General features: G+C 41.5%; 1 protein-coding gene and 1 pseudogene across 5 annotated transcripts in view; one reads left to right on the top strand and one right to left on the bottom strand.

Annotated features, from left to right (window-relative positions):
* ZHX3 (zinc fingers and homeoboxes 3) overlaps window positions 1-21185 on the bottom strand; it is a 130991-nt gene that overhangs the window by 43487 nt on the left and 66319 nt on the right. For 2 of the 5 annotated variants that reach the window (XM_049869972.1, XM_049869973.1), the window contains exon 3: window positions 1242-1385. The exons of the other annotated variants lie outside the window; for them this stretch is intronic. The gene's annotated coding sequence lies outside the window, so the exon portion shown is untranslated. The remainder of the gene's footprint in view (window positions 1-1241; window positions 1386-21185) is intronic. 5 annotated transcript variants of the gene reach the window in all.
* Window positions 10541-11058, top strand: LOC126067757 (60S ribosomal protein L21-like; annotated as a pseudogene).

Raw genomic sequence — 21185 nt, 5'->3', positions numbered from 1 at the left:
TTCTCATGAGGTGTAATGGTGAGGTGGCTACCTGAAATTAAGGCTGCTACTACCAAGGAGCCCCACGTGTCTGTCAGTTTGTCGTACTGTAGGGGCTTGCATGTTGCTGTGATGCTGGAAGCTATGCCACTGGTATTCAGATACCAGCAGGGTCACCCATGGAGGACAGGTTTCAGCTGAGCTTCCAGACTAAGCCTAGGAAGAAGGACCCAGCAGCCTACTTCTGAAAAGCATTAGCCAGTGAAAACCTTATGAATAGCAGCTGAACACTGTCTGATATAGCGCTGGAAGATGAGCCCCCCAGGTTGGAAGGCACTCAAAAGATGACTAGGGAAAAGCTGCCTCCTCAAAGTAGAGTGGACCTTAATGATGTGGATGAAGTAAAGCTTTCGGGACCTTCATTTGCTGATGTGGCACAACTCAAAATGAGAAGAAACAATTCACACAATGGAATACTACGCATCGATAAAGAACTGTGAGGAATCTGTGAAACATTTCATAACATGGAGGAACCTGGAAGGCATTATGCTGAGTGAAATTAGTCAGCTGCGAAAGGACAAATATTGTATAAGACCAGTATTATAAAATCTTGAGAAATAGTTTAAACTGAGAAGAACACATTATTTCATGGTTATTGGGGGGGAGGGTGGAAGAGGGTTATTTACTGATTAGATAGTAGATAAGAACTACTTTAGGTAAAGAGAAGGACAACACTCAATACAGGGGAGGTCAGCACAACTGGACTAAACCAAAAACAAAGAAGTTTCCTGAATAAACTGAATGCTTCAAAGGTCAGCAAAGCAGGGGCAGGGGTTTGGGGGCTATGGCTTCAGGGGACATCTAAGTCAATTGGCAAAATAAAACGTATTAAGAAAACATCCTGCAACCCACTTTGAAGTGTGGCATCTGGGGTCTTAAACGCTAGCAATCGGCCATCTAAGATGCATCAATGAGTCTCAACCCACCTGGATCAATGGAGAATGAAGAACACCATGCTCGAAAGGTAATTATGAGCCCAAGAGACAGAAAGGGCTACATGAACTAGAGACTACATCATCCTGAGACCAGAAGAACTAGATGGTCCCCGGCCACAACCGATGACTGCCCTGACAGGGAACACAACAGAGAACCCCTGAGGGAGCAGGAGAACAGTGGGATGCAGACCCCAAATTCTCATAAGAAGACCAGACTTAATGGTCGGACTGAGACTAGAAGGACCCCGGCGGTCACGGTCCCCAAACCTTCTGTTGGCCCAGACAGGAACCATTCCCAAAGCCAACTCGTCAGGCATGGACTGGACTGGACAATGGATTGAAGAGAGATGCTGATGAGGAGTGAGCTACTTCCATCAGGTGGACACTTGAGACTGTGTTGGCATCTCCTGTCTGGAGGGGAGATGAAAGGGTAGATGGGGTTAGAAACTGGCAAAATGGTCACGAAAGGAGAGACTGGAAGGAGGGAGTGGGCTGTCTCATTAGGGGGAGAGTAAATGGGAGTATGTAGTAAGGTGTATATAAGTTTATATGTGACAGACTGACTTGATTTGTAAACTTTTACTTAAAGCACAATAAAAATTATAAAAAAAAAGAAACAGCTGCAAACATCCATTAATAATTGGAACCTGGAACGTACGAAGTATGAATCTAGGAAAATTAGAAATCATCAAAAATGAAATGGAACACATAAACATTGATATCCTAGGCATTAGTAAACTGAAATGAATGGGTACTGGCCATTTGGAATTGGACAATATATGCTGGGAATAACAACTTGAAGAGGAATGGTGTTGCATTCATCGTCAAAAAGAACATTTCAAGATCTAATAGGATATTATTCTATCACTGATAGCATGAGCCCAAGAGACAGAAAGGGCTACATGAACTAGAGACTACATCATCCTGAGACCAGAAGAACTAGATGGTGCCTGACCACAACCGATGACTGCCCTGACAGGGAACACAACAGAGAACCCCTGAGGGAGCAGGAGAACAGTGGGATGCAGATCCCAAATTCTCACAAAAAGACTAGACTTAATGGTCTGACTGAGACTAGAATATCCTAATATCCTAACAGAACTATAATGCTGTCAGTGATAGGATAATATCCATTAGCCTACAAGGAAGACCAGTTAATACGACTATTATTCAAATTTATGCACCAACCACTAGGGCCAAAGAAGAAATAGAAGATTTTTATCAGCTGCTGCAGTCTGAAATTGATCGAGCCTGCAAACAAGATGCATTGATAATTACTGGTGATTTTAATGCAAAAGTTGGAAACAAAGAAGAAGGATCAAGAGTTGGAAAATATGGTCTTGGTGATAGAAACAATGCCGGAGATCGAATGATAGAATTTTGCAAGACCAACGACTTTTTCATTGCGAATACCTTCTTTCACCAACATAAACAGCAACTACACACACGGACCTCGCCAGATGGAACACACAGAAATCAAATTGACTACATCTGTGGAAAGAGACAATGGAAAAGCTCAATATCATCAGTCAGAACAAGGCCAGCGGCTGACTGTGGAACGGATCATCAATTGCTCATATGCAAGTTCAAGCTGAAACTGAAGACAATCAGAGCAAGTCCACGAGAGCCAAAATATGACCATGAGTATATCCCACCTGAATTTAGAGACCATCTGAACAATAGATTTGATGCATTGAACACTGGTGACCGAAGACCAGATGAGTTGTGGAATGACATCAAGGGCATCATACATGAAGAAAGTAAGAGGTCGTTGAAAAGAGAGGAAAGAAAGAAAAGACCAAGACAGATGTCAGAGGAGACTCTGAAACTTGCTCTTGAATGTCGAGCAGCTAAAGCAAAAGGAAGAATTGATGAAGTAAAAGAACTGAACAGAAGATTTCAAAGGGCGGCTGGAGAAGACAAAGTAAAGTATTATAATGACATGTGCAAAGAGCTGGAAATGGAAAACCAAAAGGAAAGACCATGCTTGGTGTTTCTCAAGCTGAAAGAACTGAAGAAGAAATCCAAGCCTCGAGTTGCAATAGTGAAGGATTCTATGGGGGAAATATTAAATGACACAGGAAGCATCAAAAGAAGATGGAAGGAATACACAGAGTCATTATACCAAAAAGAATTAGTCGATGTTCAACTATTTCAAGAGGTGGCATATGATCAGGAACCGATGGTACCGAAGGAAGCAGTCCAAGCTGCTCTGAAGGCATTGGCAAAAAACAACGCTCCAGGAGTTGATGGAATATCAACTGAGATGTTTCAACAAACAGATGCTGCGCTGGAGGTGCTCACTCATCTATGCCAAGAAATATGAAGACAGCTTCCTGGCCATCTGACTGGAAGACATCCATAATTTATGCCTATTCCCAAGAAAGGTGATCCAACTGCATGTGGAAATTATAGAACAATATCATTAATATCACACACAAGCAAAATTTTGCTGAAGATCATTCAAAAACAGCTGCGGTAGTATATCGACAGGGAACTGCCAGAAATTCAGGCCGGTTTCAGAACAGGATGTGGAACCAGGGATATCATTGCTGATGTCAGATGGATCCTGGCTGAAAGCAGAGAATACCAGAGGATGTTCACCTGTGTTTTACTGACTATGCAAAGGCATTCAACTGTGTGGATCATAACAAATGATGGATAACATTGCGAAGAATTGGAATTCCAGAACACTTAATTGTGCTTGTGAGGAACCTTTACGTAGATCGAGAGGCAGTTGTTTGGACAGAACAAGGGGATACTGATTGGTTTAAAGTCAGGAAAGGTGTGCGCCAGGGTTGTATTCTTTCACCACACCTATTTAATCTGTATGCTGAGCAAATAATCCAAGAAGCTGGACTATATGAAGAAGAACGGGGCATCAAGATTGGAGGAAGACTCATTAACAATCTGGGTTATGCAGATGACACAACCTTGTTTGCTGAAAGTGAAGAGGACTTGAAGCACTTACTGATGAGGATCAAAGACCACAGCCTTCAATATGGATTGCACCTCAACATAAAGAAAACAAAAATCCTCACAATTGGACCAATGAGCAACATCATGATAAACAGAGAAAAGATAGAAGTTGTCAAGGATTTCATTTTACTTGGATCCACAATCAACAGCCATGGAAGCCGCAGTCAAGAAATCAAAAGACACGTTGCATTGGATAAATCTGCTGCAAAGGACCTCTTTAAAGTGTTGAAGAGCAAAGAAGTCACCTTGAAAACTAAGGTGCGCCTGACCCAAGCCATGGTATTTTCAGTCGCATCATATGCATCTGAAGGCTGGACAATGAATATGGAAGACCAAAGAAGAATTGATGCCTTTGAATTGTGGTGTTGGTGAAGAATGTTGAATATACCATGGACTACCAGAAGAACAAATAAATTTGTCTTGCAAGAAGTACAACCAGAATGCTCCTTAGAAGCAAGGATGGCGACACTGCATCTTACATACTTTCGAAGTGTTGTCAGGAGGGATCAGTCTCTGGAGAAGGACATGATGCTTGGCAAGGTACAGGGTCGGCGGAAAAGAGGAAGACCCTCAACGAGGTGGATTGACACAGGGGCTGCAACAGCGGACTCAAGCACAGCAACAATTGTGATGATGGCGCAGGACTGGGCAGTGTTTTGTTTTGTTGTGCATAGGGTCGGTATGAATCGGAACCGACTCGATGGCACCTAACAGCAACAACTACCAAGGCAATGAGAAACAATTCTGTTTTCTCTATGAACTACCTACCTATTATCAGGGTCACATCCAGAACTTTGGCTTCATCTTTCAGACTCAACCCACATTTGAATGACCACTGTGTACCAGGTTCTATGCTAACATCTCCTCACAGTCTCTAACAATCCTAGGAAGTGCATACCATTTCTATCTTACATGCGTGGAAACTGAAACTCAGAGAAATTATGTCTACAGTCACAGAGCTGGAAAGTTACAGTTTGGTACCAGATTGAATCTCCTGATGCGAAATCCAGTGCTTATGCCATTTATGAGCCACTGCCTCTCCTAGTGACAAGGTTTTGGGCATTGGAATATTATTATATAAACTGGGGTTTGGATGGTTATTCTCATTACAATCAGGTTCTCACTCTGCTCTCAAAAGAGAAGGACAAATCCTATGGAGTGGGGAGATCATAAGGGAAAGCATGTGAAGCGCTGCAGTGAATGAGTACAAGCAGCCTGTAAACCCTAGGGTGAGCACCAACTGCGACTGGAGTAGGTGATGAAAGAAGACTTCAGAGATGTGGGACCATCTCTTGGGAGCAAGGAAGAAACTTTGAGGTCAAGAAAAGCCTCTAAGCACAGACATTGAGGCAGGAGGACACAAAGAAAGGGTTGAGAAACCCTTAGATCTGGGTTTCTCAATCTTGGCATTATTATTTTGTTGTTGTTGAGAATATACACAGCAAAACTTATTGCCATCAAGTTGATTCCGACTCATAGCGACCCGATAGGACAGAGTAGAACTGCCCCATAGGGTTTCTGAGGAGCGCCTGGTGGATTCGAACTGCCAATCTTTTGGTTAATAGCCGTAGCTCTTAACTACTATGCCACCAGGGTTTCCATACACAGCAAACATACACCAATTCAACTGTTTCTACATGTACATTTCAGTGACATTGATCACATTCTTTGAGTTGTGCAACCATTCTCACCCTCCCTCATTAACATAAACTCACTGTCTTCTAAGTTTCCTACCTAATATTTCAAGTTGCTGTTGTCACTTTGATCCCATGTAGATAGTTCTTAAAAGAGCATAAAGATCAAGGCAAACATTTTTTTTTAATAATTTTTATTGTGCTTGTGGTGAAAGTTTACAAATCATGTCAGTCTGTCACATATAAGCTTATATACCCTTACTCCATACTCCCACTTACCCCCTAATGAGTCAGCCCGCTCCCTCCTTCCAGTCTCTCCTTTCGTGACGATTTTGCCAGCTTCTAATCCTCTCTACCCTCCTATCTCCCCTCTAGACAGGAGATGCCAACACAGTCTCAAGTGTCCACCTGATATAAGTAGCTCACTCTTCGTCAGCATCTCTCTCCAACCCATTGTCCAGTCCCTTCCATGTCTGATGAGTTGTCTTCGGGAATGGTTCCTGTCCTGGGCCAACAGAAAGTTTGGGGACCGTGACCACCAGGATTCCTCTAGTCTCAGTCAGACCATTAAGTCTGGTCTTTTTATGAGAATTTGGGGTCTGCATAAGGCAAACATTTTTTACTAGTTACACTAAACTACTGTTTGGTTTTTAAGAAAACTTCATGGCATACTTTTGGTTTAAGGTTTAAAGATTATCTCAGGGCAATAGTTTCAGGTGTTCATCTAGCCCCTTGGCACCAGAAAGTCTAGAGTCCATGAGAATTTGAAAGTCTATTCTGCATTTTTCTTTTTTTGGTCAGGATTCTTCTAGAGAATCTTTGATCAAAATGTTTAGTAATAGTAGCCAGGCACCATCTAGTTCTGGTCTCATGGCACAGGATGAGTTGTTCATGAAGACAATTAGGCACATATTCCATATCTTCCTCCTATTCCTGCCTCCTTTTTCCTTTGTTGCTCCAGGCAAATAGAGACCTATTATCATGCCTTAGATGGCCATTTCCAAGCTTTTAAGACCCCAATGAACTCGGAGGTAGAACAGAAGCACTAAATACGTTATTAGGCCAATTAACTGGGATAACCCATGAAAACATAACCCTAAACCTCCAAACCAAGGAACCAAATACCATGAAGTCTTCAGTTGTACTGAACAGCCTCAGCAGATATCTTTTTTCTGTCATTTTTGTAAATATACCAATCTTGGCATTATTGACATTTCAGACCAGATAATTCTTTGTTGTGGTGGGCTGTCCTGTTCATTGCAGGATATTTAGCAATGCCCTTTACCTTTACCACTCGATGCCAGTAAAACCACCACCTCCAAGTTGTGAAATTCAAAAAAGTCTTCAGACATTGCCAAATGCCCTCCAGGGGTCATAATTAACCCTAGGTGAGAACCACTGCCTTGGATTAAGATGTGCCAGAGACTGGGGTCTGGCTGGATGTGGGGGGTGAGAAACAGTAGAGTAAGATGGAGAGGCCAAGAACCAGATAGGAAAGGAGAACAGCTGTGTGTTTGGGGTGTCCTCTCACCAACCCCCTCAGGAATGGACTCATTATGTTAAGGCAAAATGGAGCCAAACATGCCCCATGATGGGATCCCTTAGGAAGAATGCTGGACAGGACTGAGGCTAGGGGTAGAACATCTACGGGAAGAGAAAAAGGATTCTAAATCTAAGCAACTTGGAAATGGCAAACCCTTGCAAACCAAGAGAATGCTACAGGGTACCAAAGAGTCTAGAATTTCCAAACCTATTTGGAAGAATCTGAAGGGTCTTGGATCGGGATTAGTCCTGACCTGTTATACGTCTGTGACTGCAATGCTGTTCTTCCCTTCTCAATCTATCTCCCACTCCTGCACCTCTTAGTCTTAGGCTGCTGTTGCCCAGTAAAAGAGGAAAGGAATTAAGATACTTATTTCTGGGAGACAGGAAGGCAATAGGAGAAGCAAGGTGAAGATGAGAGAATTTTGAGGTTCAAGAAAGAGATTGGCAGAGCTGACAAAGGGGGCTGTGTTCTCTATAAAGCAAAAACAAATTAGAGCTGGGTCTGGGGATTTGAGGAAAGGGGAAAAATAAATATTTACAAAATGCCCACTAAGGGCCAATTCTGGGCAAGGCACATTACATAAGTTACTATATTCGATTCTCACAGCATCTGTAATATCTATATATAGAGAGGGTAATATAGCACCCTTTTTATAGACGAGGAAAAGGCCCAGGGAAGAAAGCAATTCTTCATTCACAGAGCAAGGGGTTCCCAATATGGCCAGAGATCCAGTGGCATCACTAGGGTTGGTATCACCCAGTGTGATAACTCATGGTGTCAACTCCCCCATGAACCTCTTCCTATACCAGACCATACAGAATCCCTAGTAAAGTTCTTTGTACTAACGTTACTGGTAAATCATAATTCCCCTATATCACTCCTTTTCCTTTAATTACTAATGCATCCTCTAAAAAGTTACTGATACAGGATCACAAATACTAATTACCACAATATTGCAGCTAAAACACCAGAAATCTGACAAAATCAGCGACTATAAAAACATGGGCAGCAACGAAAACAACAGCACATGCTTGTAGCAGATGCAGACAAAACCAGGTGATTCGAAGCTTCACTGTAGTTGGGTAATAATGACCAGAGCGCATTACAAGGCTCAAAAAGTTAATTAGCATAGATTTTTAGCCTTGTAGGTATATGGATACATGTAAACTGGGATTATGAAAAATGTTTTTGTTATAACTAACTACAGGAATATTTTTATAGACATTTTTATTATTATTTTACTTTAGATGAAATTTCACAAAACAAACTAGCTTCTCATTAAACAGTTAGTACACATACTGTTTTGTGCACTGGACCAGCCCCACAACACGTCAACACTCCCCTTCTCAACTTTGGGTTCTCTATTAACAACTCTCTGGTCCCCTCCTGCCTTCTAGTCCTTAGCCCTGGGTTACTGTGCCCCTTTAGTCTCGTTTTATCAGCCTGTCTAATCTTTGGCTGATGGGTGAACCCCAGAAGTGACTTCATTACTGAGCTAAAAGCGTGTCCGGGAGCCATACACTCAGGGTTTCTACAGTCTTTGTCAGGCCAGTGTCTTGTCTTTTTTTGTGACTTAGAATTTTGTTCTACATTTTTCTCCAGCTCTGTTCGAGACCCTCTATTGTGATCCTTTATAGACAGTCACTTTGGTGTAGTCTGCACCCCCTGCATCTCCCTAGTGATGTCACTGCAATGACCCCAAGCTTCGTTGGCAGGTTCCTCCAGGCTGTGCCTCCTCTCTGCTCTGGTACTCACAGATGCTTGCTCCTTGTGAGTTGTCACTGCTTGCTTACTTGTCTGTCTGCATTACTAGACTAGACTGTCAGGGGCTGTGTTTTTTGGTTCTGTGTCTCCAGCATTTCCTTATGTGCCAGGCAACGGGCCCAAAGCTACCACGGAAGCAAGCAAGAGCTAACACTGAGGTGAACAAAGGACCTGCTAAGGCCTAGCTGTGTGAATTTACGGCAAAACTAATGAGCACGCCCCGTTACATAACCACTTCTCCCGCTATGTTCGGCAGCCACTTGAGGAAACCAGGCCTGTCTTTCTTTTCCTGTGCTATATATAATTTCAACTCCGTGCTGGCAGGGGATCACGCTACGGCTCTATAGCTCAGTCACATTAGATAGCAAGAGTTACTTCTTAAAAACCCAGCAACTTTTTCTTTACCAGAGACGCTGCAGTAATGCAGACTGACCTTAAGATTCAGACACTTTTCCTACATGTCCTGCATTTCAAAAACTTTCATTATTTCTGGTTCCACTTTGAGAAATAAGCGAAGGAGGGGTGCAGATGAGATGCTAGAGAGACAGCTCGCAACTTTCCATGATTACATCCCTCAGTGCTGGAACCTCAATGTTCCAGTCCCAAATGTGGCAGTATGTCCCGTTGGTAACTAAATAGGGGCTGATTCATTAACCAAGAATATATTTTTGATATAAAATAGGCTAGGTTTGTTTTTGATTCTTTCCCACCACCACCCCTAGGCCCTAACCCTGGGATCCATGACCTCATGCCTGTAGAATGAACACTTAAGAATTATCAATTTGTCCTGGGGCTTGATTGAAGATAATTTTTGCTTACAGCTACCTGGAAAAAAAAGTTTTCTAAGATCTTTAAAAGCACACATTTATTAAAAATTACCACATTAACTCCAAGTTAGTCCTAATGGGTTCTCTAATTTCTGAAAGCCATAGTTTGTTACTCTAATATAAGTTGTTAAACACACACACACGTGAACATAAAAAAGTCACATTTTGTGCAGTATATTCAGTCATTTATACTTTTTTCCAATTTGGCTAGGCTTTCCCCAAAACTGATGGTAAGATCCAAAGAAATAAAATCATGTTTGTTTTCAAGGGATGTCAGGTTAAGAAGAAAAACAGGCTTTAAACATATTAATCCTAGTATCTAAGTATTAGTAGAGCTATCAGTTGTAACTGGAAACCCTGGTGGCACGGTGGTTAAGTGCTACAGCTGCTAACCAAAGCGTTGGCAGTTTGAATCTGCCAGGCACTCCTTGGAAACTTCATGGGGCCGTTCCACTCTGTCCTATAGGGTTGCTATGAGTCGAAATCAACTCGACGGCACTGGGTTTTTGTTTTAGTTATAAGCATCAACTTTTATAAACAGAATGAATACATTTTGTGAGTTGCTTAACGCTGGGTGGCTCAGTTACAGCAGGTACTGTTCAAAGGCAGTTGTCACTATGCCTGCAGTCTGGTCAACCTAAGTTTGAGCTCGGCTACTCCTGGATGCAGGTCACGTGGCTCTGGGGCAAGGTATTTAATCTCCCAAGCCTTAGAGTTCTCTCTTTTGTAAAATGACAATCATATCAGTGTATACATTGTAGGTTTCCACTTCTGAAAAATCAGACATTAAAAATCCTACGGAGCCTTTCAGCCAGAACCACCATCTTGCAGTAATTCGCCAAAATGACGAACACAAAGGGAAAGAGAAGAGGCACCCACTACATGTTCTCTAGGCCTTTTAGAAAACATGGAGTTGTTCCTTTGGCCACATACATGCAAATCTACAAGAAGGGTGATATTGTAGACATCAAGGGAACGGGCACTGTTCGAAAAGGAATGCCCCACAAATGTTACCATGGCAAAACTGGGAGAGTCTACAATGTTACCCAGCATGCTGTTGGCATTATTGTGAACAAACAAGTTAAGGGCAAGATTCTTGCTAAGAGAATTAACGTGCGTGTTGAGCGCATTAAGCACTCTGAGAGCCGAGATAGCTTCTTGAAATGCGTGAAGGAAAATGATCAGAAAAAGAAGGAAGCCAAAGAGAAAGGTAAAAAAATACCTGGGTTCAACTGAAGCGCCAGCCTGCTCTACCCCGAAAGGCACACTTTGTGAGAACCAATGGAAAGGAGCCTGAGCTGCTGGGACCTATTCCCTATGAATTCAAGGCCTAACAGGGGTACAATAAAGATGACTGCAATGCCAAAAAAAAAAAAAACCCTATGGAGCACAGTTCTACTCTGACACACATAGGGTCACCATGAGTCAGAATCGACTTGAGGGCAGCTAGTTTGTTTTTTTGCTTGATGAAAATGAGATGAGATAGTATATGTGGAAGCACCTTTGACGGGCATGTTGAGAGTTTAGAAGCCTCAGGCTTCTTGCTGCCTTCCTCTCTCCCTCCAATCTCCAGTCAGCAAGGTGGTCTTTGCGTAAGGTTTCTGAGCACAGGCCCTCTCCTCTCTGCTGCAGGGACCTCAGCAGTTATACTGCCTGCCACCTCCTCTCTCCCCCATCCCAACTCTGCCCAAGTCATTACTACCATGCTTCAAGCTCTCAAACAGCTGCTCGGCCTAAGGTGTAAATTCCAAACCCCTCCATGTAGCATCTGAGACACGTGTTATCTGGTCCCTGTCCCCATCCAGTTTCACTGTCCACCACTCTATTCCCTCGTCACACTTTACACTTGAGCAACTGCACTATAGTACCTGGAATTCCTGTGTTGTTTCATCACTCTCTGCCAGAATACTTTTCTCTTCCCATCTATTTGGCAAGCTCCTGGACAGTCTCCACACCTCATTCAAATGCCTTCACTTCTCTGACATAGTCTATTTTCATTTGTCTTGTACATCTTTTCTATTACTGCATCGGCTGCACTGTAATGTAATTACTTTTCATGTTTTCACATAATTGACTATAAATGTCTTCTTTGGTCGCGAAAGACCCAGGACTAGGTGTGGCACAGAGCAGCCACTCAGGAAATGTTTGTACTGCTGAACACAGGAAGCTTCCAAACTAGTGGGAAGATCAGCTAAAATGCAGGGAATACATGCTATGAAAATGATCTGAGAGGACTGTGGGAGTAGACAGAGGGAGAATTCTACTTTCTTCCCATCTGTAATGTTAAAAAGTTGGTGACTTCTGGAGCTCAGAAGACGAAACTCTTTTTATGTGGTTACAACTCACTCTACCAAGTTGATTACATTTACCTAAAGCCTGTGGAGCTGAGAACTGTATTTCTCTCCCCAGAGCCTCATCCTTTTCTAAAGTTCTCTGCTCCGTGGAATGAATGTGGGCAATCGTAGGTCACAGCCCATGTGCTAGCTTTTGGCGATGCCAGTTTATGGCTATGTTTTTCTGTTCACTGAACTGGCTCATTTCTTCAGGAGAACAAACTGTTCTGCACTGAAGCAGGAATTGGCTGGGTTCTAACAAAAAGATTTTTCCCCCCTGACAGTGTTTTTGCAAAAGGCCCAAGTCAATTTATAGCCAAGTAACAAAAGGTCAGAAAGGTTACTCAAGCAATGGGCGTAATTCCTGTGTGTCACAGCCAATAAAGGAAATGGGTGGGAATAAATAGTATGCAATTTTAACCTGAAATTATTTGTACAAAACTATTATTAAAAAATTATACAAAGAAGTGACCCATGGCTTCCAACATAAAGGATTTCCCACTCTGATTTTTTAAAGGCGCATTTACTGGAGAAGAACTGAGATGACCTCAAATTGCTCGTTCGCAAATGAAAAATGCTGAAAAATCTCTTCACACCAATTTATGAAAGAACTTGGCCATTGTTTTGCCATCCTGAAACAGAAATATTCACATAAAAAATTAAATATCTCATAGTTAAGTCATAATTAAATACAATCTGCATGAAATCCTGAAATGTTGACCAAAAGGACAGGCTAAAAAAAGGCCCTACAAAGGTGATAATTTATCTGTTTTCACTGTACAAGAAGTGTGACAAACTACTGCATCATTCAAGGAGCATAAGAGCAAGAAATGCCTGCTTCTAAAGTAGACATGAAAAACTGACATCATCAGCCAAACAAGCAGAAGACAGATGAATAACAGCCTGAACTGGGCTGCCAACCAGGCCCAGGCCCATGGGTCTGTGGAATAGGGAAGATTTCAAAGCTGTTGGAAGGGTCTCCACCATAGTGTCTGTCTAAAGCACTTACCATTAAAAAAAACCTAATCATCCAAAGGACAAATGGTTAACTATAACATTGTCATGGTCCAGACAAGATGGTATAAACCCATTTCTCCTGACACCTCCTTGCCAAGTACAACTACAAACCCTGGAAATAATGCGAGAGGCAATCAAAGAACTCTGAAAGTAGGCAAAAGGAAGGCTAACTGGTTAGGGACTCCAGGACTGGAAGAGTGACATAGCAAAAGGGCATCTTATGACCCCCACCCAACAGAAGAAGGTGATCCAGGCCCAATGTTTCCTAAATCCCAATTTAGTAACAGAAGGTGGCCCAAGTAGGCTCATTTTTCCCCAGGATTGAATGGGAGTTCTACGAACATCACCAAGTCAGCTGGCAGCAGCAGCAAAGGGGATTGATCAGGAGCCCTGATGACGAGAAGCAGTCCAGGGAAGCATTCTTCCTCCCTACTGGGCCTCTGGGAAGCACTTTTAGCCCGCAAAAGATAAAGGCTTCCTTCCCCCACAGAGAGGCACCAGGGACTATGTTCTGGGGAAACTCTTTCCCCCACCCTTCAGGCAGCACCAGCAGGGACCGGTGTGAGCCTCGGCAGCACCAGATAAACCAAGCAGACCAAAATAGCACTAAAGGCTCTGAAAATTAAATTGTTGTTGGAACCAGAGCCCACAAAAGTAGGTCACAGCCCACGTGCAAACCTAAACAGAGTGACTGCCTACTAAATGAAAAGATTTAAATAAGAACCAGCGTCTCCTAATGTAAGAGACAAAATGTATCAAGAGCCAGGAAAATCACAACTTGAATGAGAAAGATAATCAACTGATGTCAACATCAAGATGAGTCTGATGTTGGAATTAGCTTACAATGATTTTTAAAGGAGCCATCATAAAAATGCTTCAACAAGCAATTACGAATTCTTTTGAAAACAAATGAAAAATAGAAAATCTCAGCAAAAAAATAAAAGTTATAAAAAATAACCAAATAGAAATTATAGAACTGAAAGATACCATAAATAAAAACTGACCAAGACTCTTCCGTATATAAGACGTTTCCTTGCTTATGTTACTACGACAGATAATAGTCAAAGGGACCATTTCAAGACTTTCCACTTTTATCACCAGTCCTGAAAAAGTTACCTTTTTTCCTAGCTAAGAACATGGAAATTCCATCTCTAAGGCCACACAGGATAACTGAAATCCAACCTTAACCTTAAGGCCTTTTGCAAGGACTGTAGGACTAATTTAGAACCCCATCCAAACTATCAAAAAGATGAGGTAACACAATTTTACAAATACTTCAGCGCGTATTATTTGAAACCGTATGAATTTTAAAATTAGCTTTTATTTTACCTGTTGTCTGCTTTTTGGGGCTGGAGTGGAAAAAGCATGGACTTTGGAATCAAAGAGTAGCTCTATTACTTATTAGCTATACAACCTTGTAGATTTTCCATCTATAAAATGGAAATAATTATGCATACTTCTTGGGAAGATTAAGTAATATATTACTTATGAAAGCGCCTGGCATACTATAGGTGCTCTCCTGGCTCCACTTAATATTCCTACCTTAGTTTCTTTTTTCCCCACCTACTTCTCACTTATGTTTTCTTGCTGTATTTTATGGACCTGAGTGAGTCACCTTAAATTCTTTTGGAACAAGACAGCACATAAACAAACAACATAAAAATAGTAGGTACTCCTCTGGGAGGTGAGGGTAGGGACTGACTGGGAAAGGGCATGAGGCAACTTTCTGGGTGATGACAATGTCTCGGTAGGAGTTTGGATTACACAGGTGCATGCATTTGTCAAAACCATCTCAAACGTTCTTGTAAAATTTACCTACCATGAAATGCACAAATCCAACCTCAAAAGAAATACTACTACAAATAATGAATGCTACTTAGTGATATACATACTGAAGTACTGAAGAGGAAGTATAATGGTGCCTGTAACTTACTTTGAAATGAGTCCAAAAATACAAAGGACAGGCAGCTTAACAGAGGAATAGGAAGCCTATAGAATAAAATGTTAATACTCGGAGCCAGCTAGTGGGTGTATGGCTGCTCACTGTAAAATTCTTCCAACTTGATAGTATATTCGAAATTTTTTTCTTACAGAAAAAAAAGGAAGGTGCTCAATACATGTTAGTTCTCTTCCAGAACCATGTCCCTGTTTATTCATAGGAAATTAGTCACTCATTTGCTCACTCACCTGTAAACACTTAGGCACACACTGTAGTACTGCCTAGTACAAGTTGCTTAACCCCCAAAGCTCTGAATCTCAATTTCTTTATCTATGGAACAATAACTGCTTGTGGCTCAGAGGATGTTTATGAGGATCAGCTGAGATAAAAAACCTACCACTCAACCCAGTGCCTGCCATAGAGCTGATGTTCGATAAATGTTATGGTTTTACAGAACAAGGGGGTACAGAGCAGTTTAAAGTCAGGAAAGGCGGTTGTATCCTTTCACCATACTTATTCAATCTGTATGCTGAACAAATAATCTGAGAAGCTGGACTATATGAAGAAGAACGGGGCATCAGGATTGGAGGAAGACTCATTAACAACCTGCATTATGCGGATGACACAACCTTGCTTGCTGAAAGCAAAGAGGACTTGAAGCACTTACTAATGAAGATCAAAGACCACAGCCTTCAGTATGGATTATACCTCAACACAAAGAAAACAGAAATCCTCATAACTGGACCATTAAGCCACGTTATGATAAACCAAGAAAATACTGAATTTGTCAAGGATTTCATTTTACTTGGATCCACAATCAACACTCAGCAGCAGTCAAGAAATCAAATGATGTACTGCACTGGGCAAATCTGATGCACAAGACCTCTAAAGCGTTAAAAAAAAAAAAAAAAAACGATGTCACCTTGAACACTAAGGTGCACCTCACGGAAGCTGTGGTGTTTTCAATCGCCTCATATGCATGTGAAAGCTAGGTGAAGAAAAAGCAATCGAAGAATTGACACTTTTGAATTATGATGTTGGCGAAAAATATCGACTATACCACAGACTGCCAAAAGAATGAACAAATTTGTCTTGGAGGAAGTATGGCCATAATGCTCCTTCGAAGCAAGGATGGCGAGACTTCATCTCACATACTTTGGACATGTTATCAGGAGGGACCAGTCCCTGGAGAGGGATATCATGCTTGGTAAAGTGGAGGGTCAGTGAAAAGGAAGAAGACCCTGAATGAGATGGATTGACACAGTGGCTTCAACAATGGGCTCGAACAGAGCAACTATTGTGAGGATGGCTCAGGACCAGGCAGTGTTTAATTCTGTTGTACACAGGGTCACTATGAGTCAGAACCGACTTGATGGCACCTAATAACAATAACATACAATGAAGAACATGGACACTACAGTATATTATTCTAGTATTAAATAGTGATTAGAAAGCCCTGATCCCTAACTGACTGCCTAGGTTCAAATCCCAGCTCCACTACTTATTACCTTTGAGCAAAATCCTTAACTTTGCTGTGCCTAAGTTTCCTCATATGTAAATTAGGTATGATAAGTGTCACTCCCATAGGGTTATTGTGACAATTAAAGATGCTTTTATATATATATATATTTAAAAAAAAAAAAAAAAAAAAACCCTGCCACTGAGTTGATTCCAACTTATAGCAACCCTATAGGACAGAGTAGAACTGCTCCATAGGGTTTCCAAGGAGTGGCTGGTGGATTCGAACTGCCAACCTTTTTGGTTAGCAGCCATAGCTCTTAACCACTGTGCCATCCATCAGGGCATATACATATATATGTGTGTAGATAGATAGATATAGATGTATTGCTTTGATAGTGGCTGGCACACGTAGGCACTCAATGTTAGCAAATTCATTATGCTACATACTCAGAGGGAACAAAGATGAATGTACAAGTCCCTGAAACCTCAAGGAGTTAATAATCCAGGAGAGGAGAAAATCATGTCAACAGACGCACCGTGAAGCAGCATGTTATGTGTGCCACAGGAGAGTTGCTACAAAGGGCTCGGGACATCTGAGGGAGAGACTGATAATAATGACCGCGGAGGACTGAAGAAGGCTTTAAGGAGAAGGTAGCATTTGATGAACTGGGGCTTGAAGTCAGAGAAGGGAAAGATAAAGCTCAGTAATTAGAAAGTACATGGTAGAGACAGCCTACTTGAGCTTAACAAAATGTAGACAGAGGTAGGTTGGAAGCTTGTGGCTGGAAAAGGAATTTTAAGATCGGACGGTAGAAGGCTCTGCTGATGAGTTTGGACTTTATTCTGCAGAAGTGCTTTGAATCAATAACCACCTATTCATATACTCCAATGGGTTAGTAGAGGTGAATCCTGCAAATTTATTATGTCAACCAATAACTAATCCTTGATTTTTCTATCTAGTAAACACTGCTCATAATTCATCCATGGCACTCCTTATGGAGAATAACTAATAATTCGCTAATATAATCATTTTACCAATTCAAGGCATGAGGACATTTGAAAAAAAACTCTCTCTGCTAAATAAAAAGGCCTGTAGTGCCTGGAGAAAGGGCCACACAAGAGGTTACTAACAGTGTAGTGGAACTGAGTTAGTACCACTCTGGCTGGTTCATTGCTTTGAAGTTACAACTTGGAATCTGACCCTAGAGATTAAATTCAGGAAGGGAGAAATGTCCATGCAGCAGTAGCAAAGGGTTGGCTCCCTCTGGATGCTGCCAGCTGGCCATGCTACACCTCTCAGAGTTTGCTATGCCTTGGTAAACACATTTCTTACTGCCATAGGCATGGAGCAAACCCTCTAAGCCTTGCCAAAGTGACTTCACCATCATAGCTTGAAAGAAGCAACCAGGGAAAGGGTTAGGTTTTATGATTAAAGGGACCAAGTACGCATCAAAGGGCTCTATCAACAAAATGAAAAACACAACCTATTGATTGGGAGAAAATTTTCAGGAGCCATATATCAGATAAAGGCCTAACATATACAAAATATATATAAAACTCAGACAACTGAACAACAAAAAACAACCCAATTAAAAAAAAAAAAGGCAAAAGACTTGGACAGTTCACCAAAAAGAATATTAAAATAGCCAACAAGAACATGAAACGATGATCAACATCATTAGCCACTGTTGTTGTGTCGTCTGAGTAAATTCTGACTCACAGTGATCCTACAGGACAGAGCAGAGCTGCTTCGAAGGATTTCCAAGGCTGTAATCTTTACGAAAGCAGATTGCCACATCTTTCCCACATGGAGCAGCTAGTGGGTTCAAACTGGCCACCTTTCAGTTAGCAGCTGAGCACTTAACCATTGAGCCATCAGGGCTCCTGCATCAGCCATTAAACCAAACCAAACCCATTACGTTGATTCCGACTCATAACCACCCTATAGGGCAGAGTAGAACTGCCCCATAGGGTTTCCAAGGAGCAACTTGGATTTGAACTGCTGACCTTTTGGTTAGCAGCCACAGCTCTTAACCACCCCCGTTAGAATGGCAAAAAACAACAACAAAAAAAAAAAAACAGACAATAACCAAGTGTTCACAAAATTGTAGAGAAACTAGAACCCGCATCCATTGCTGGTGAGACTGTAAAATGGTGCAGCCACTGTTAAAAAGAGTTTGGTGGTTCCTCAAAAAGTTCAACATAGAATTACCATATGACCCAGCAATTCCAATCTTAGGTATATACCCACAAGAAGTAAGACAGGAAAGAAAACAAAAAGCTGTATGCCCATGTTTATTCCAGTACTTTTTACGATATCCACATGGTAGAAATAACTGAAATGTCCAACAACAGATGAAAGGATAAACAAAATGTGGTATATACACTCAACTGTAAAGAAAAATGAAGTCCTGATGCATGCCACAACACGGATGAACCTTGAAAACGTTAGGCTGAGTGAAATAAGTCAATTGCAAAAAGACTAATACTGTATGATCTCACTGATATGAAATAAGCAAATATATAGAAACCAAAGATTATTAGTGGTTACGAGAGGTATGAGGGAGACAGAAAGGGAAGTTTTTGTTTGGGGGGCATTGAGTTTACGTTAATGGTGGTGGGATGTTTTGGATGTGGATAGTGGTAAGGGTGGCACAAGATGAAAAATGTAATCTATGTCATTGAGTTGTCAATGGAAAGTTGTTATGTTGGCGGATGTTTTGGTGTATACGTTTTCAACAAAATAAAAAAGAGGGGGGAAAGGGCCCAAATGCTGCTTCTAAATTGTGTAAATTAAACATGTGACGTACACACGAAAACACCTTCTTCCTTTTCCTTTCAGCACTGTTGGAAGGAAATTAACATAGTATAAAATATGTGTAGAGTTTTAAAAATTCTACTATTATATACAGGCAAACTTGGTGCAAACAAAGCCCTTTTAGCCAAGGCACCACGAGTGAGGTAGGTGGGCTGGCTGTTCCTGGGTCAGAGGAATAATGTCCTGGCCTGTGAGCTCCACAGGGGAAGGATGTGACTGTCTTCTCACTGCTGTACTCTCAGGGCCTAATAGAGTGCCTGTCAACAATGGGTGCTCGAAAAATACTTGTTGATTAAGTAAATGGTCTATTCCCCAGTGTTGTGAGTTCAGAAATGATTTTTTTTTTCAGTTCACTAAAAGGTTATTAAAATATTAACTGGGTGGGGTAGAGCTGATTTAATAATAACTGAACTCAGCAGAGACAAACTAGATTTCTTCCCTCATTTTTAGAGGGGCTATAGTTTTCCAGGAAGGAGCCCTGGTGGTGCAATGCTTAAGCGCTAGGCTACTAACCAAAAGGTCGTCAGTTGGAACCTGACTGTGTCTCTGCAGGAGAAAAGACTTGGTGATCTGCTCCCATAAAGATTTACAGCCTTGGAAACCCTATGGGGAAACCCTATTCTGTCTTATCGGGAGGGTGGCTATGAGTTGGAATCCACTTAATAGCATACCACTACAACGTAGCTTTCTAGGAGCCTCGCTGTTCCTGTCATTTACCCAGGGCTATCCTCTCCTGGCATCCCGGGCATCTGGGAAACAGAATCCCTAATCAGAGAGCTGCCTGAGGAACAAATTTAGAGCTCTTTAGAGGGTTTTCAACCTGCATATCTAGCACGCCCAGTTCTGCAGCAGCCAGAAGGTCTTCCCCAGGCCAATGCACATCTCCCCTCCTGTGGACAGAGCCAGACACACTGTGACAGTCCTATCTTCCAAGTCCTCCATGCAGACACCCATCCTGCTGTCCCTCTGCAACGTTCTACATGTGAACCTGTTATACACCCTGAGTTTTAAAGATTTTTCTATTTATAGAAAACAGAAGCTTGGCCTTAGCTTGGCTGCTTCCTAATGACAAAGGAGGGACCTCCATCTACATGTCTCCAGAGAACTGCTTGGGTCTGGTCGCCTCCTCATGGATGTGCACCAGTCTTCAGGTCACTTTGGCCACAGCAGCAAACACTGAGGCAATATCCTCAGAGAGCTTTATAGTGCTAAGTTGTCTTGGGACCCATGAGTTTGGCTTGAAAAAAAAATTTTTTTCCCCCTAAATGCAGTATCTTGTATTGACTAATTTTCTGCCCAGTTGGCCTTATAAAAATTTCAGGAAAATCTCCCATCCGCTTTGTTTTTCACTATTGTACCCTTTATAATATTCTGGGAAATTAAACATGTTAGTAAATAAGACTAGGGGCATCACTGCAGAATGTCATCATTAACATTTACTACTTGAAGAAGGGGACTTACCCCTAAACTTTCTTTCCTATTTTTAAGCTAGTTTCTACCCAGTACCAAATACTATGGGATAGTTTCGCTAACCCCATAGCAGTTTCTTATTTAAAAGAAAAATGAGAGAGAAAAGAGACCAAAAACCTTTTGTAAGGAATTTTATCAAAGGTTTCTTTTTTAAGAAACTTTTTATTTTGAGCTAATTTTAGACATAAAGAAAAGTTGCAAAAAATAGTAGCTTCCATATATCTGTGCCTCAGCTTCCCCTAATGTTAATATCTTACATAATCATAGCATATTTAAAAGAACCAGGGTATTAACATCGTTACAATACTATTAACTAAAGATCTTATTCAAATTTCACTAGTTTTTAATACTAATGTCCTCTTTCTATTTTGTATACTTTCCAGGATCCCACTGCATTTAGTTATTTCTCCTTTATCTCCCAAA

The sequence above is a fragment of the Elephas maximus genome, chromosome 25 (assembly GCF_024166365.1).
Source record: "Elephas maximus indicus isolate mEleMax1 chromosome 25, mEleMax1 primary haplotype, whole genome shotgun sequence".
Lineage (NCBI taxonomy): Eukaryota > Metazoa > Chordata > Mammalia > Proboscidea > Elephantidae > Elephas > Elephas maximus.
This window is presented reverse-complemented; position numbering and strand designations above follow the sequence as displayed.